Raw genomic sequence first — 15,865 nt, 5'->3', positions numbered from 1 at the left:
AGATATAAGTGGAATCCCCAAAGTAGTGGAGAGAAAAAAAATATTCAAGAAATAGGGGCCAACAGGGAGCCTGCTGAGATCCCAGGCCAATCCCCTGCCCTCCAAGCCCCCTCCAGACTGCGTGGGTCCTTGGGGACATAGGAGGGAGGCCAAGGAGATCAGGAGAGGCAGGTGGCAGGAGCCCTGTGAGAGGAGCGGGAGAGGAGCAGAGGGTGATTGCCCCACCCACTTGGGCCCAGGGAGCCTGCTGAGCTCCCAGGCCGATCCCCGGCACTCCAAAGTCCACTCCAGGTCATGTGGGTTCTTGGGGGCATAGGAGGGAGGCCAAGGAGAGAACAGGAGAAGCAGGTGGGAGGGGCCCTCCCAGAGGAGTGGAGGGAGATTGCCCCGCCCACTTGGGCCCAGGGAGCTTGCTGAGCTCCCAGGTGAGGTCCCCTGCCCTCTGAGACCAGGGGTGGGGGACACGCCTGGGCACATTCTGTTCCTTGAGCCTAAGCCCCACCCCCAGAGCCCCCAGGACCTTTTCCAGCCCTGTGGGTCCTGAGCATTGGTCCCGCCCACCACCCAAACCTCGCCCTTTCTTAGGCCCTGCTCTCCACAGCCAAGGCCTTTCCCCCCATCCCCTTTTATATTTTTTTTCTTTTCTTTTCCCTCCTCCTCTTTTTTACTATTGTGGTACTTATGTACCTTCCAGTTGTTGATTCATCTATATTTTAATTTTTACACTCTTTCTAACATATTTGTTAGTGTCCTAGTCTAATTTTATTTTTTACTTTCTTATTGTTCTCTTTTTTTTTTTGCCACCCTACATGGCTTGTGGTATCTTGATTCATGAGCCCGGGGTCGGGCAGAAGCTCCTGTGGTGGGAGCTCTGAGTCTGAACCACTGGAATAACAGAGAACCTCAGACCCCAGGGAATATTCATCAGAGAGAGGTCTCATGGATTTCCTCATCCCAGCACCAAGACCCAGCTCTACCCAATAGCCTACAAACTCCAGTGATGGAAGCCTCAGGCCAAAAAACCAGTAAAACAGGAACACAATTCCACTCATTAAAAAAAAAAAAAAGAGATGGCAAAAAAATAGGTCACAGATGAAGGAGCAAGGTAAAAACCTACAAGACCAAATAAATGAAGAGGAAATAGGCAATCTACTTGAAAAAGAATTCAGAGTAATGATAGTAAAGATGATCCAGAATCTCGGGAATTGAATGGAAGCATGGATTGAGAAAATACAAGAAATGTTTAACAAAGATCTAGAAGAACCAAAGAACAGACAGAGATGAACAACACAATAACTGAAATGAAGAATACACTAGAAAGAATCAATAACAGAATAACAGAGGATAAAGAATGAATAAGTGAGCTGGAAGACAAAATGGTGGAAATAACTGCCAAGGAGCAGAATAAAGAAAAAGAATGAAAATAATTGAAGACAGTCTCAGAGACCTCTGGGACAATAGTAAACACACCAACATTCGAATTATAGGGGTCCCAGAAGAAGAAGAGATAAAGAAAGGGTCTGAGAAAATATTTGAAGAGATTTTAGTGGAAAACTTCCCTAACATGGGAAAGGAAATAGTAATCCAAGTCTAGGAAGCACAGTGAGTCCCATACAGGATAAACCCTAGGAAAAACACACCAAAACACATATTAATCAAACTAACAAAAATTAAATTGAAAGAAAAACTATTAAAAGCAGCAAGGGAAAAACAAAAAATGACATACAAAGGAATCCCCATAAGGTTATCAGCTGATTGTGCAGTGGAAACTCTGCAGGCCAGAAGGGAGTGGCATGATATACTTAAAGTGATAAAAGAGAAAAACCTACAACCAAGATTACTCTACCCAGCAAGAATCTCATTCAGATTCGATTGAGAAGTCAAAAGCTTTTCAGATAAACCAAAGAAGAGAATTCAGCAACACCAAACCAGCTTTACAACAAACGCTAAAGAAACTTCTCTAAGTGGGAAACACTAGAGAAGAAGAAGACCCACAAAAACAAACCCAAAACAATTAAGAAAATGGTAATAGGAACATACATATCAGTAATAACTTTGAATGTAAATGGATTAAATGCCCCAACCAAAAGACACAGACTGGCTGAATGGATACAAAAACAAGACCCATATATATGCTGTCTACAAGAGACCCACTTCAGACCTAAGGATACATACAGATTGAAAGTGAAGGGATGGAAAAACATATTCCATGCAAATGGAAATCAAAAGAAAGCTGGAGTAGCAGTACTCATATCAAATAAAATAGACTTTAAAATAAATACTGTTACAAGAGATAAGGAGGGACACAACATAATGATGAAAGGATCAATCCAAGAAGAAGATATAACAATTATAAATGTTTATGCACCCAACATAGTAGCCCCTCAATACATAAGGCAAATGTTAACAACCATGGAAGGAGAAATCGACAGTAACACAATAATAATAGGGGACTTTAACACCCCACTTACACCAATGGACAGATCATCCAAACAGAAAATAAATAAGGAAACACAAGCTTTAAATGATACAATAGACCAGATAGATCTAATTGATGTTTATAGAACATTCCACCCAAAAGTGGCAGAATACACTTTCTTCTCAAGTGCACATGTACCATTCTCCAGGATAGATCACATCTTCGGTAACAAATCAAGCCTTGGTAAATTTAAGAAAACTGAAATCATATCAAGCATCTTTTCTGACCACAACACTATGAGATTGGAAATCAATTACTGGAAAAAAACTGTAAAAAACACAAATACATGGAGGCTAAATAGCGTGCTACTAAATAACAAAGAGATCACTGAAGAATTCAAAGAAGAACTAAAAAATAGAAACAAATGATGATGAAAACACGACGACCCAAAACCTATGGGATGCAGCAAAAGCAGTTCTAAGAGGGAAGTTTATAGCAATTAAATCTCACCTCAAGAAACAAGAAAAATCTCACATAAACAATCTAATCCTACATTTAAACCAACTAGAGAAAAAAGAACAAAGAAAACCCAAAGTCAGTAGAAGGAAAGAAATCATAAAAATCTGAGCAGAAATAAATGAAATAGAAACAAAGAAAACAATAGCAAAGATCAATAAAACTAAAAGCTGGTTCATTGAGAAGATAAACAAAATTGATAAACCCTTAGCCAGACTCATCAAGAAAAAAAGGGAGAGGACGCAAATCAATAAAATTAGAAATGAAAAAGGAGAAACCAAAACTGACACAGCAGAAATACAAAGGATTACAGGAGACTACTACAAACAACTATATGCCAATAAAATGGACAACCACGAAGAATGGACAAATTCTTGGAAAGGTACAATTTTCCAAGACTGAACCAGGAAGAATTAAAAAATGTAAACAGACCTATCACAAGTAATGAAATTGAAACTGTAAGTAAAACTCTTCCAACAAACACAAGTCCAGGACCAGATGGCTTCACAGGCAAATTCTATCAAACATTTAGGGAAGAGATAACGATAACACTGATCCTTGGCAAACTCTTCCAAAAAATTGCAGAGGGAGAAACACTCTCAAATTCATTCTACGAAGCCACCATCACCCTGATACCAAAACCAGAAAAAGATGTCACAACAAAAGAAAATTATAGACCAATATCACTGATGAACATAGATGCAAATATCCGGAACAAAATAATAGCAAACAGAATCCAACAGCACATTAAAAGGATCATACACAATGGACAAGTGGGATTTATCCCAGGGAGGCAAGGATTCTTCAATATATGCAAATCAATCAATGTGATAGACCACATTAACAAATTAAGGAATAAAAACAGTATGATCATCTCAATAGATTCAGAAAAAGCTTTTGACAAATTCAACACCCATTTATGATAAACACCAGAAAATGGGCATATACAGGACCTACCTCAACATAATAAAGGCCATATATGACAAACCCACAGCAAGCATCATACTCAATGGTGAAAATCTGAAAGCATTGCCACTAGGATCAGGAACAAGACAAGGATGTCCACTCTCACCACTATTATTCAAAATAGTTTTGGAAGTCCTAGCCACAGTGATCAGAGAAGAAAAAGAAATAAAAGGAATACAAATTGGAAAAGAAGAAGTAAAACTGTCACTATTTGCCAATGACATGATACATTATGTAGAAAATCCTAAAGATGCCACCAGAAAACTACTAGAACTAATCAATGAATTTGGTAAGGTTGCAGGATACAAAATTAATGCACAGAAATTTCTGGCATTCCTATAGACCAACAATGAAAAATCAGAAAGAGAAATTAAGGAAACACTGCCATTTACCACTGCAACAAAAAGAATAAAATACCTAGGAATAAACCTGCCTAAGGAGATGAAAGACTTGTACTCAGAAAACTATAAAACACTGAAGAAAGAGATCAAAGATGACATAAACAGATGGAGAAATACGCCGTGTTCTAGGATTGGAAGAATCAATATTGTGAAAATGACTATACTACTCAAACTAATCTACAGATTCAATACAATCCCTATCAAGCTACCAATGACATTCTTCACAGAATTAGAACAAAAAATCTTACAATTCATATGGAAAGATAAAAGACCCCGAATAGCCAAAGCAATCCTGAGAAAGAAAAATGGAGTTGGAGGAATCAGGCTCCTTGACTTCAAACTATACCGCAAAGCTACAGTAATCAAGACAGTATGGTACTGGCACAAAAACAGAAATATAGATCAGTTGTACAGGATAGAATGCCCAGAGATAAACCCACGCACATATGGTCACCTTATCTTTGATAAAGGAGGCAAGAACATACAATGGACTAAAGACAGCTACCTCAATAAGTGATGCTGGGAAAACTGGACAGCTACATATAAAAGAATGAAATTAGAACACTACCTAACACCATACACAAAAGTAAGCTCAAAATTGATTACAGACCTAAATGTAAGACAAGACACTATAAAACTTTTAGAGGAAAACATAGGAAAAACACTCTTTCACATAAAACACAGCAAGATCTTTTTTGACCCACCTCCTAGAGTAAAAGAAATAAAAACAAAAATAAACAAATGGGACTTAATTAAACTTAAAAGCTTTTGCACAGCAAAGGAAACCATAAACAAGGCAAGAAGACAACCCTCAGAATGGGAGAAAATATTTGCAAATGAAACAACAAAGGATTAATCACCAAAATATACAAACAGCTCATGCAGCTCAATATCCAAAAAACAAACAATCCAGTTAAAAAATGGGAAGAAGACCTAAATAGACATTTCAGCAAGGAAGACATACAGATGGCCAAGAGGTGCATGAAAAGATGTGCAATATCACAAATTATTAGAGAAATGCAAATCAAAACTACAATTTGGTATCACTTCACACCAGTCAGAATGGCCATCATCAAAAAAAGCTAGAAACAATAAATGCTGGACAGGGTGTGGTGAAAAGGGAACCTTCCTACACTGTTGGTGGGAATGTTAATTGATACAGCCACTATGGAGAACAGTATGGAGGTTCCTTAAAAAACTAAACATAGAACTACCATATGACCCAGCAATCCCCATAGTGGGCTTATACCCTGAGAAAACCATAATTCAAAAAGAGACATGCACCACAATGTTCACTGCAACACTATTTACAATAGCCAGGAAATGGAACCAACCTAAATGTCAATTGACAGATGAATGGATAAAGAAGATGTGGCACATTTATACAATGGAATATTACTCAGCCATAAAAACAAACGAAATTGAGTTATTTGTAGTGAGGTGGATGGACCTAGAGTCTGTCATACAGAGTGTAGTAAGTCAGAAAGAGAAAAACAAATACCGCATGCTAACGCATATATATATAGTCAAAAAAAAAAAAAAGGTAGTGATGAACCTAGTGGCAGCACAGGAATAAAGACGTAGACATAGAGAATGGACTTGAGGACATGGGGTGGGGAGGGGGAAGCTGGGGCAAAGTGAGATTAGCAGTGACATACATACACTACCGAATGTAAAATAATTGACTGGTGGGGAGCGGCAACATAGCCCAGGGAGATTGGCTCGGTGCTTTGCAATGACCTAGAGGGGTCGGATAGGGTGGATGGGAGGGAGGCTCAAGAGGGAGGGGATATGGGGACATGTGTATGCATATGGCTGATTCACTTTGTTGTGCAACAGAAACTAATACAGTATTGTGAAGCAAATATACTCCAATAAAGAATTATTAAATAAATAAATAAATAAATAAATAAAGGACAAAATTTTCCAAAATTTGGGGGAAACTTCATATCCACAGAACTAAGAAACTCTACAAACTCCAAGCACAAGACCATAAATAAAACTACAAAAATACCTAATAATTAAATTTCTCAGAACCAATGGGAAAGGGAAATTCTTAAAATCTGTTTCAGGAAAAATTACACAGGAACAGAGATAAAGATGACATCATAATTCTCATCAAAAGTAATCAAAATGAGAAGACAGTGGAATACTATTTTAAAGTTCTGAAAGACAAGAAAAACTGTTATCCTAAAATTCTATATGCAGCAAACACATCTTTCAAAAATGAAGACCAAATAAAGACATTTCAGACACACACAAAAAAGCAGAAAGATTTCATAAATAGCAAAACTACACTATAAAAAATGTTAAAGGGCAGAAGGAAAATGTAAATATGGATCTACACAAATAAATGAGAAGCAATGAGAGGGAATAATTACAAGGATAAATACATAGGATTTCTTCTCATTATTTTAACCTCTTTAAAAGATAATTAACTGTTTAGACAAAGATGATAATACTATAATGTGAGGTTTATACATTATGTAAGAATAAAACACATGCTAATAATAGCAAGTCATAATGGAGAATTTAAAGTATACTATTAAACTTTCTTATACTATATGTGAAGTCATATAGTATTCCTTGAAAGTAGAGTATAGTAAGTTAAATAGGTATACTATAAACTCCAAACAACTGTTAAAATAACAAATCAAAGAGTTAGAATTAATATTCCAACAAAAGAGATAAAATATAATTGTAAAATATGTTCAACTAATTGAACAGAATGCAGAAAAATAGGAGGAGGGAAGCAAAGAAGATATGGGACAAATAGAAATAAAATAGGAAGATTATAGATTTAAAAGTAACCACACAATAATCACTAATCCAATAAAAATCAAAGATTCTTAGATTAAATATATAGTAAGACCTCATTTTAAGCTGACTTCACAAAATACACTTCTAATATAAATACACTAATAGGCTTAAAATAAAAGAAGAGAAAAAAATACACCATGGTTAACATAAGCAAGTAAAAGTTGAGATGCTTATATTAATATTAAAGTAGGTTTCAAATCAACAAATATTACCAGTGTTAAAGAGGGTCATTTGGGCCAATTCATCAAGAAGAACATAACAGCCCTAAATCTTTATACAACTAATTCAACCCAATAAGACTTTGCTGAGACACATTATAATCTAATTCTCAAAACCAAAAGACAAAGAGAATTTTGAATGTGGCAAAAAATATATATATATATTTCATACAAGGGCACCTCCCTTAGACTACTATCAGTGGATTTCTCACCAGAAACTTTGCAGTCCAGAAGAGAATGGGATGATATGTTCAAACTGCTGGAAAACAAAACAAAACAAAAAACTGCAGCCAAGAAATAATATAAAAATATTTAAAAAATTAAACAATAAAATTATAGGCCAATGCCCCTGATGAACATAGATTCAAAAATCCTCAACAAAATACTAGCAAAAGAAATTCAACAATACATTAAAAGGAGCATACACCATGATCAAATGGGATTTATCCCTGAGGTGCAAGAATGGTTTAAAGGATGCAAGTAAATAAATGTGATACACCAAATTAACAAAAGAAAAATAAAAACCATATGAATATCTCAGTAGATGCAAAAAACAGCTTTTGACAAAATTCAGCATGTTTTCATGATAAAAATTTATGTACAGAAGGAATGTACCTTAACATAATAAAAGCCTTAAATGACAAGCCCACATACAGCATCATACTCAGTGGTGAAAGGCTGAAAGCTTTCTTCTAAGATCAAGGAATAAGACAAGAATGCCCACTCTTGCCACTTCTATTCAGCATAGTACTGGAACTCCTAGCCAGAGGAATTAAGCAGGAAAAAGAATCCAAATCAGAAAGGAAGAAGTAAAGTCATCTCTGTTTGCACATGAAATGATCACATATATAGAAAACCCTAAAGACTAGACAGATAAACAAACAAACAAAAAAACCTGTTAGAACTAATAAACAAATTCAGTTTAGTTTGCAGGACACAGAATCAGCATACAAAAAATAAATTGTGTTTCAAATACTAACAATAAACTATCTCAAAAAAAAATTTTTTTAAGCCCATTTACAACTGCATCAGAAAAAAAAAAATTACTTAGACATAAACTTAACCAAGGAGGGGAAGGATCTGTACAATGAAAACTATAAAACAATGATGAAAGAAACTGAAGAAGACACAACTATGTTTAAAGATATCCCATGGATTGGAAGAAACAATATTGCTAAAATGTCCATACTACCCAAAGTGATCTACAGATTCAATGCAATCTCTATCAAAGTTCCAATGGCAATTCCCACAGAAGTGGAAAATAACAATCCTATGATTCATATGGAACCACGAAAGACCTTGAATAACCAAAATAATCTTGAATAAGAAGAACAAACCTGAAGGTATCATATTTTCTGATTTCAATTATATTTCAATAATATAGTAACAAAACAGTATGGTACTGGTGTGAAAATAGACACATAGACCAATAGAACAGAACTGAGAACCCAGAAGTAAACTCACACATATACAGTCAATTAATCTTTGACAAAGGCACCAAGATTACACAATGGGGAATCAATAATCTTTTCAAGAAATGGTGTTGGGAAAACTGTATATCCACATGCAAAAGAATGAAACTGGACCATTATTTTACATCATACTCAAAAGTAAACTCTAAATGAATTAAAGACTTAAACGTAAGATCTGAAACAGTAAAACTCCTAGAAGTAAAACATAGGAGAAAAACTCCTTGACATTAGCCTTGGAAACTACTTTTTGGATTTGACAAAAAAAGCCCAGGCAACAAAAGCAGAAATAAACAAGTGGAAATACTCACACTAAAAAATTTTCATCATAGGAAGCAATCAGCAAAATGAAAAAGGCAAACTACAGAATAGGAGAAAATGTTTGCAAACCATGTATCTGATAATAGGTTAATATCCAAAATATATAAAGGACTCATACAACTCAATAACAAATACACAAATAATGTGATTTAAAAAATGGGCAAAGAACCTGAATATACTTTTTTCCAAAGAAAATACTCAAATGGACAGATATACCATGTTAATGGATTAGGAGACTCATTATTGTTCAAATGTGAAATGCCCACAATTTACCTATAGATTCAAGGCAATTCCAATCATACTCACCACAAGCTTTTTAGATATTTACAATATGGTTTTAAATTTTTTAGAGAATGGCAAAGTAATTAGAATAGCCAAAATAATTATGAAAAAGGTAAAAAAAAGGGATTCCACTCTATCCAACTTCAAGACTTACTAAATCTATAGTAATCAGAGTAATGCTGAAAGGATAGACATAGATTAATTAAACAGAATACAGAGACAACTAACTGCTGAACAATCATCGACAGGAAGACACTGGAAAGCACCAAAAAAGATACCCCACATGCAAAGACAAAGGAGAAGCTGCAGTGAGACGGTAGGAGGGGTGCAATCACAATAAAATCAAATCCCATAACTGCTGGGTGGGTGACTCACAAACTGGAGAACACCTATACCACAGAAGTCCACCCACTGGACTGAAGGTTCTGAGCCCCATGTCAGGCTTCCGAACCTGGGGGTACGGCAACGGGAGGAGGAATTCCTAGAGAATCAGACTTTGAAGGCTAGCGGGATTCGATTGCAGGACTTCAACAGGACTGGGGGAAAAAGAGACTCCACTCTTGAAGGGCACACACAAAGTAGTGTGTGAATTGGACCCAGGGGAAGGAGCAGTGACCCCATAGGAGGCTGAACCAGACCTACCTGCTACTGATGGAGGGTCTCCTGCAGAGGTGGAGGGTGGCTGTGCCTCACCATGAGGACAAGGACACTGGCAGCAGAAGTTCTGGGAAGTAATCCTTGGCATGAGCCCTCCCAGAGCCCCCCATTAGCCCCACCAAAGAGCCCAGCTAGGCTCCAGAGTTGGGTCGCCTCAGGCCAAACAACCAACAGGGAGGGAACCCAGCCCCACCCAATGAGCAGACAAGCAGATTAAACTTTTACTGAGATCTGCCCACCAGAGCAACAGCCAGCTCTACCCACCACCAGCCCCTCCCATCAGGAAACTTCCACAAGCCTCTTAGATAGCCTCATCCACCAGAGGGCAGACAGCAGAAGCAAGAACTACAATCCTGCAGCCTGTGGAACAAAAGCAACATTCACAGAAAGATAGACAAGATGAAAAGGCAGAGGGCTATGTACCAGATGAAAGAACAAGATAAAACCCCAGAAAAACAACTAAATGAAGTGGAGATAGGCAACCTTCCAGAAAAAGAATTCAGACTAATGATAGTGAAGATGATCAAGGACCTCGGAAAAAGAATGGAGGCAAAGATCGAGACGATGCAAGAAATGTTTAACAAAGATCTAGAAGAATTAAAGAACAAACAAACAGAGACGAACAATAAAATAATGGAAATGAAAAATACACTAGAAGGAATCAATAGCAGAATAACTGAGGCAGAAAAACGGACAAGTGACCTGGAAGACAGAATGGTGGAATTCACTGCTGCATAACAGATTAAGAAAAAAGAATGAAAAGAAATGAAGACACCCTAACAGACCTCTGGGACAACATTAAATGCAACAACATTCATGTTATAGGGGTCCCAGAAGGAGAATACAGAGAGAAAGCACCCGAGAAATTATTTGTAGAGATTACAGTTGAAAACTTCCCTAACATGGGAAAGGAAATAGCCACCCAAGTTCAGGAAGCGCAGAGAGTCCCATACAGGATAAACCCAAGGAAAAACACGCCGAGACACATAGTAATCAAACTGGCAAAAATTAATGACAAAGAAAAATTATTGAAAGCAGCAAGGGAAAAATGACAAATAACATACAAGGGAACTCCCATAAGGTTAACAGCTGATTTCTCAGCAGAAACTCTGCAAGCCAGAAGGGAGTGGCATGATATACTTAAAGTGATGAAAGGGAAGAACCTACAACCAAGATTACTCTACCCGGCAAGGATCTCATTCAGATTCGATGGAGAAATTAAAACCTTTACACACAAGCAAAAGCTAAGAGAATTCAGCACCACCAAACCAGCTCTACAACAAATGCTATAGGAACTTCTCTAAGTGGGAAACACAAGAGAAGAAAGGACCTACAAAAACAAACCCAAAACAATTAAGAAAATGGTCATAGGAACATACATATCGATAACTACCTTAAATGTGAATGGATTAAACGCTCCAACCAAAAGACACAGGCTCGCTGAATGGATACAAAAACAAGACCCATATATATGCTGTTTAAAAGAAACCCACTTCAGACCTAGGGACACATACAGACTGAAAGTGAGGGGATGGAAAAAGATATTCCATGCAAATGGAAATCAAAAGAAAGCTGGAGTAGCAATACTCATATCAGGGAAAATAGACTTTAAAATAAAGAATGTTACAAGAGACAAGGAAGGACACTACATAATGATCAAGGGATCAATCCAAGAGGAAGATATAACAAATATAAATATATATGCACTCAACATAGGAGCACCTCAATACATAAGGCAACTGCTAACAGCTCTGAAAGAGGAAATCGACAGTAACACAATAATAGTGGGGGACTTTACCACCTCACTTATACCAATGGAGAGATCACCCAAACAGAAAATTAATAAGGAAACACAAGCTTTAAATGACACAATAGACCAGATAGATTTAATTGATATTTATAGGACACTCCATCCAAAAACAGCAGATTACACTTTCTTCTCAAGTGTGCATGGAACATTCTCCAGGATAGATCATATCTTGGAACACAAATCAAGCCTCAGTAAATTTAAGAAAATTGAAATTATATCAAGCATCTTTTCTGACCACCACACTATGAGATTAGAAATCAATTACAGGGAAAAAAAACGTAAAAACACAAACACATGGAGGCTAAACAATACGTTACTAAATAACCAAGAGATCACTGAAAAAATCAAAGAGGAAATCAGAAAATACCTAGAGAGAAATGACAATGAAAACACGACGATCCAAAACCTATGGAGTGCAGCTAAAGCAGTTCTAAGAGGGAGGTTTATAGCTATACAAGCCTACCTCCAGAAACAAGAAAAATCTCAAATAAACAATCTAACCTTAAGCTAAAGGAACTAGAGAAAGAAGAACAAACAAAACCCAAAGTTATCAGAAGGAAAGAAATCATCAAGGTCAGAGCAGAAAAAAATGAAATAGAAACAAAGAAAACAATAGCTAAGATCAATAAAACTAAATACTGGTTCTTTGAGAAGGTAAACAAAATTGATAAACCATTAGCCAGACTCATCAAGAAAAAGAGGGAGAGGATTCAAATCAATAAAATTAGAAATGATAGAGGAGAAATTACAACAGACACCACAGAAATACAAAGCATCCAAAGAGACTACTACAAGCAACTCTATGCCAATAAAACGGACAACCTAGAAGAAATGGACAAATTCTTAGAAAGGTATAACCTTCCAAGACTGAACCAGGAAGAAATAGAAAAATATGAACAGACCAATCACAAGTAATGAAATTGTGATTAAAAATCTTCCAACAAACAAAAGTTCATGACTGGATGGCTTCACGGGTGAATTCTACCAAACATTTAGAGAAGAGCTAACACCCATCCTTCTCAAACTCTTCCAAAAAATTGCAGAGTAAGGGAAACTCCCAAACTCATTCTATGAGGCCACCATCACCCTGATACCAAAACCAGACAAAGATACTACAAAAAAAGAAAATTACAGACCAATATCACTGATGAATATAGATGCAAAAGTCCTCAACAAAATACTAGCAAACAGAATCCAACAACACATTAAAATGATCATACACCATGATCAAGTGGGATTTATCCCAGGGATGCAAGGATTCTTCAATATACTCAAATCAATCAATGTGATACACCATATTAGCAAATTGAAGAACAAAAACCATATGATCATCTCAATAGATGCAGAAAAAGCTTTTGACAAAATTCAACACTCATTTATGATAAAAACTCTCCAGAAAGTGGGCATAGAGGGAACCTACCTCAACATAATAAAGGCCATATACAACAAACCCACAGCAAACATCATTCTCAATGGTGAAAACCTGAAAACATTTCCTCTAAGGTCAGGAACAAGACAAGGATGTCCACTCTCACCACTATTATTCAACATAGCTTTAGAACTCCTAGCCACAGCAATTAAAGAAGAAAAATAAATAAAAGGAATACACATAGGAAAAGAAGAAGTAAAACTGTCACTGTTTGCAGATGACATGATACTATACATAGAGAATCCTAAAGATGCCACCAGAAAACTACTAGAGCTAATCAATGAATTTGGTAAAGTTGCAGGATACAAAATTAATGTGCAGAAATCTCTTGCATTCCTATACACCAATGATGAAATATGTGAAGGAAAAATTAAGGAAACACTGCCATTTACCACTGCAAAAAAAAGAATAAAATACCTAGGAATAAACCTACTTATGGAGACAAAAGACCTGTATGCAGAAAACTATAAGACACTGATGAAAGAAATTAAAGATGATACCAACAGATGGAGAGATATACCATGTTCTTGGATTGGAAGAATCAATTTTGTGAAAATGACTATACTACTCAAAGCAATCTACAGATTCAATGCAAACCCTATCAAATTACCAATGGCATTTTATACAGAAATAGAACAAAAAAGTCTCCAAATTTGTATGGAGACACAAAAGACCCCAAATAGCCAAAGCAGTCTTGAGGGAAAGAAACGGAGCTGGAGGAATCAGACTCCCTGACTTCAGACTATACTACAAAGCTACAGTAATCAAGACAATCTTGGTACTGGCACAAAAACAGAAATATAGATCAATGGAACAGGATAGAAAGCCCAGAGATAAACCCACACACCTATGGTCAACTAATCTATGACAAAGGAGGCAAGGATATACAATGGAGAAAAGACAGTCTCTTCAATAAGTAGTGCTGGGAAAACTGGACAGCTACATGTAAAAGAATGAAATTAGAACACTCCCTAACACCATACACAAAAATAAACTCAAAATGGATTAGAGATCTAAATGTAAGACCGGGCACTATAAAACTCTTAGAGGAAAACGTAGGAAGAACACTCTTTGACATAAATCACAGCAAGATCTTTTTTGATCCATCTCCTAGAGTAATGGAAATAAAAACAAAAATAAACAAATGGGACCTAATGAAACTTCAAAGATTTTGCACAGCAAAGGAAACCATAAACAAGATGAAAAGACAGCCTTCAGAATGGGAGAATATATTTGGAAGCGAATCAATGGACAAAGGATTAATCTGCAAAATATATAAACAGCTCATGCAGCTCAATATTAAAAAAAAGCAAACAACCCAGTCCAAAAATGGGCAGAAGATGTAAATAGACATTTCTGCAAAGAAGAGATACAGATGGCCTAGAGGCACATGAAAAGCTGCTCAACATCACTAATTGTTAGAGAAATGCAAATCAAAACTACAATGAGGTATCACCTAACACCAGTTAGAATGAGTATCATCAGAAAATCTACAAACAACAAATGCTGGAGAGGGTATGGAGAAAAGGGAACCCTCTTGCACTGTTGGTGGGAATGTAAATTGATACAGCCACTATGGAGAACAGTACGGAGGTTCCTTAAAAAACTAAAAATAGAATTACTATATGACCCAGCAATCCCACTACTGGGCATATACCCAGAGAAACCTGTAATTCAAAAAGACACATGCACCCCAATGTTCATTGCAGCACTATTTACAATAGCCAGGTCATGGAAGCAACCTAAATGCCCATCGACAGACGAATGGATAAAGAAGTTGTGGTACATATATACAATGGAATATTACTCAGCCATGAAATGGAATGTAATTGGGTCATTTGTAGAGACATGGATGCATCTAGAGACTGTCATATAGAGTGGACACCAAGGGGGGAAAGCGGCAGGGGTTGGCAGTGGTGGTGTGATGAATTGGGAGATTGGGATTGACATGTATACACTGATGTGTATAAAATGGATGACTAATAAGAACCTGCTGTTTAAAAATAAATAAAATTAAATTAAAAAAAAAAAAGGAACTGAGTCTTAGAAAAATTTATCCCTTGGTATTGACAATGCCAGCAGACTTCCACTTTGGTTAGCAGACATCAAACTGTATTAAAAAGTGAACCTAAAATTTCTTCAGTGGTGGTAAACATTGTTAAAATTGAAATAAAGATGATTAATGTCAAAAAGAAAATACAGAATAGAGAGCTCAAAAGTAGATCTAAACAAATACAGTGAACTGACTTTTTACAAAAGTATAAAGATAGTTCAGTGGAGACAGAATAACCTTTTCACATAATGATACTAAAATAACTGGACACAATTTACAAAATAATAAACACTGACATATGCCTCACACCTTATAACAATATTAATTCAATATGGATTATAGCCTTAAGTGTAAAATGTAATACTAAAAACTCTTCTAGAAGAAAATAAGAGAAAATCTACATAACCTTGAGTTTGATTAGGAGTTTTAAGAGATGACCTCAAAAGTATGATTCATAAAAGAACATATTAGTAAACTAGACTTTGCCAAAACTTTTGACCCGTG

The sequence above is a fragment of the Balaenoptera ricei genome, chromosome 2 (genome assembly GCF_028023285.1).
Source record: "Balaenoptera ricei isolate mBalRic1 chromosome 2, mBalRic1.hap2, whole genome shotgun sequence".
In the NCBI taxonomy this organism is placed as follows: Eukaryota; Metazoa; Chordata; class Mammalia; order Artiodactyla; family Balaenopteridae; genus Balaenoptera; species Balaenoptera ricei.
Note: the sequence above shows the minus strand (reverse complement) of the source record.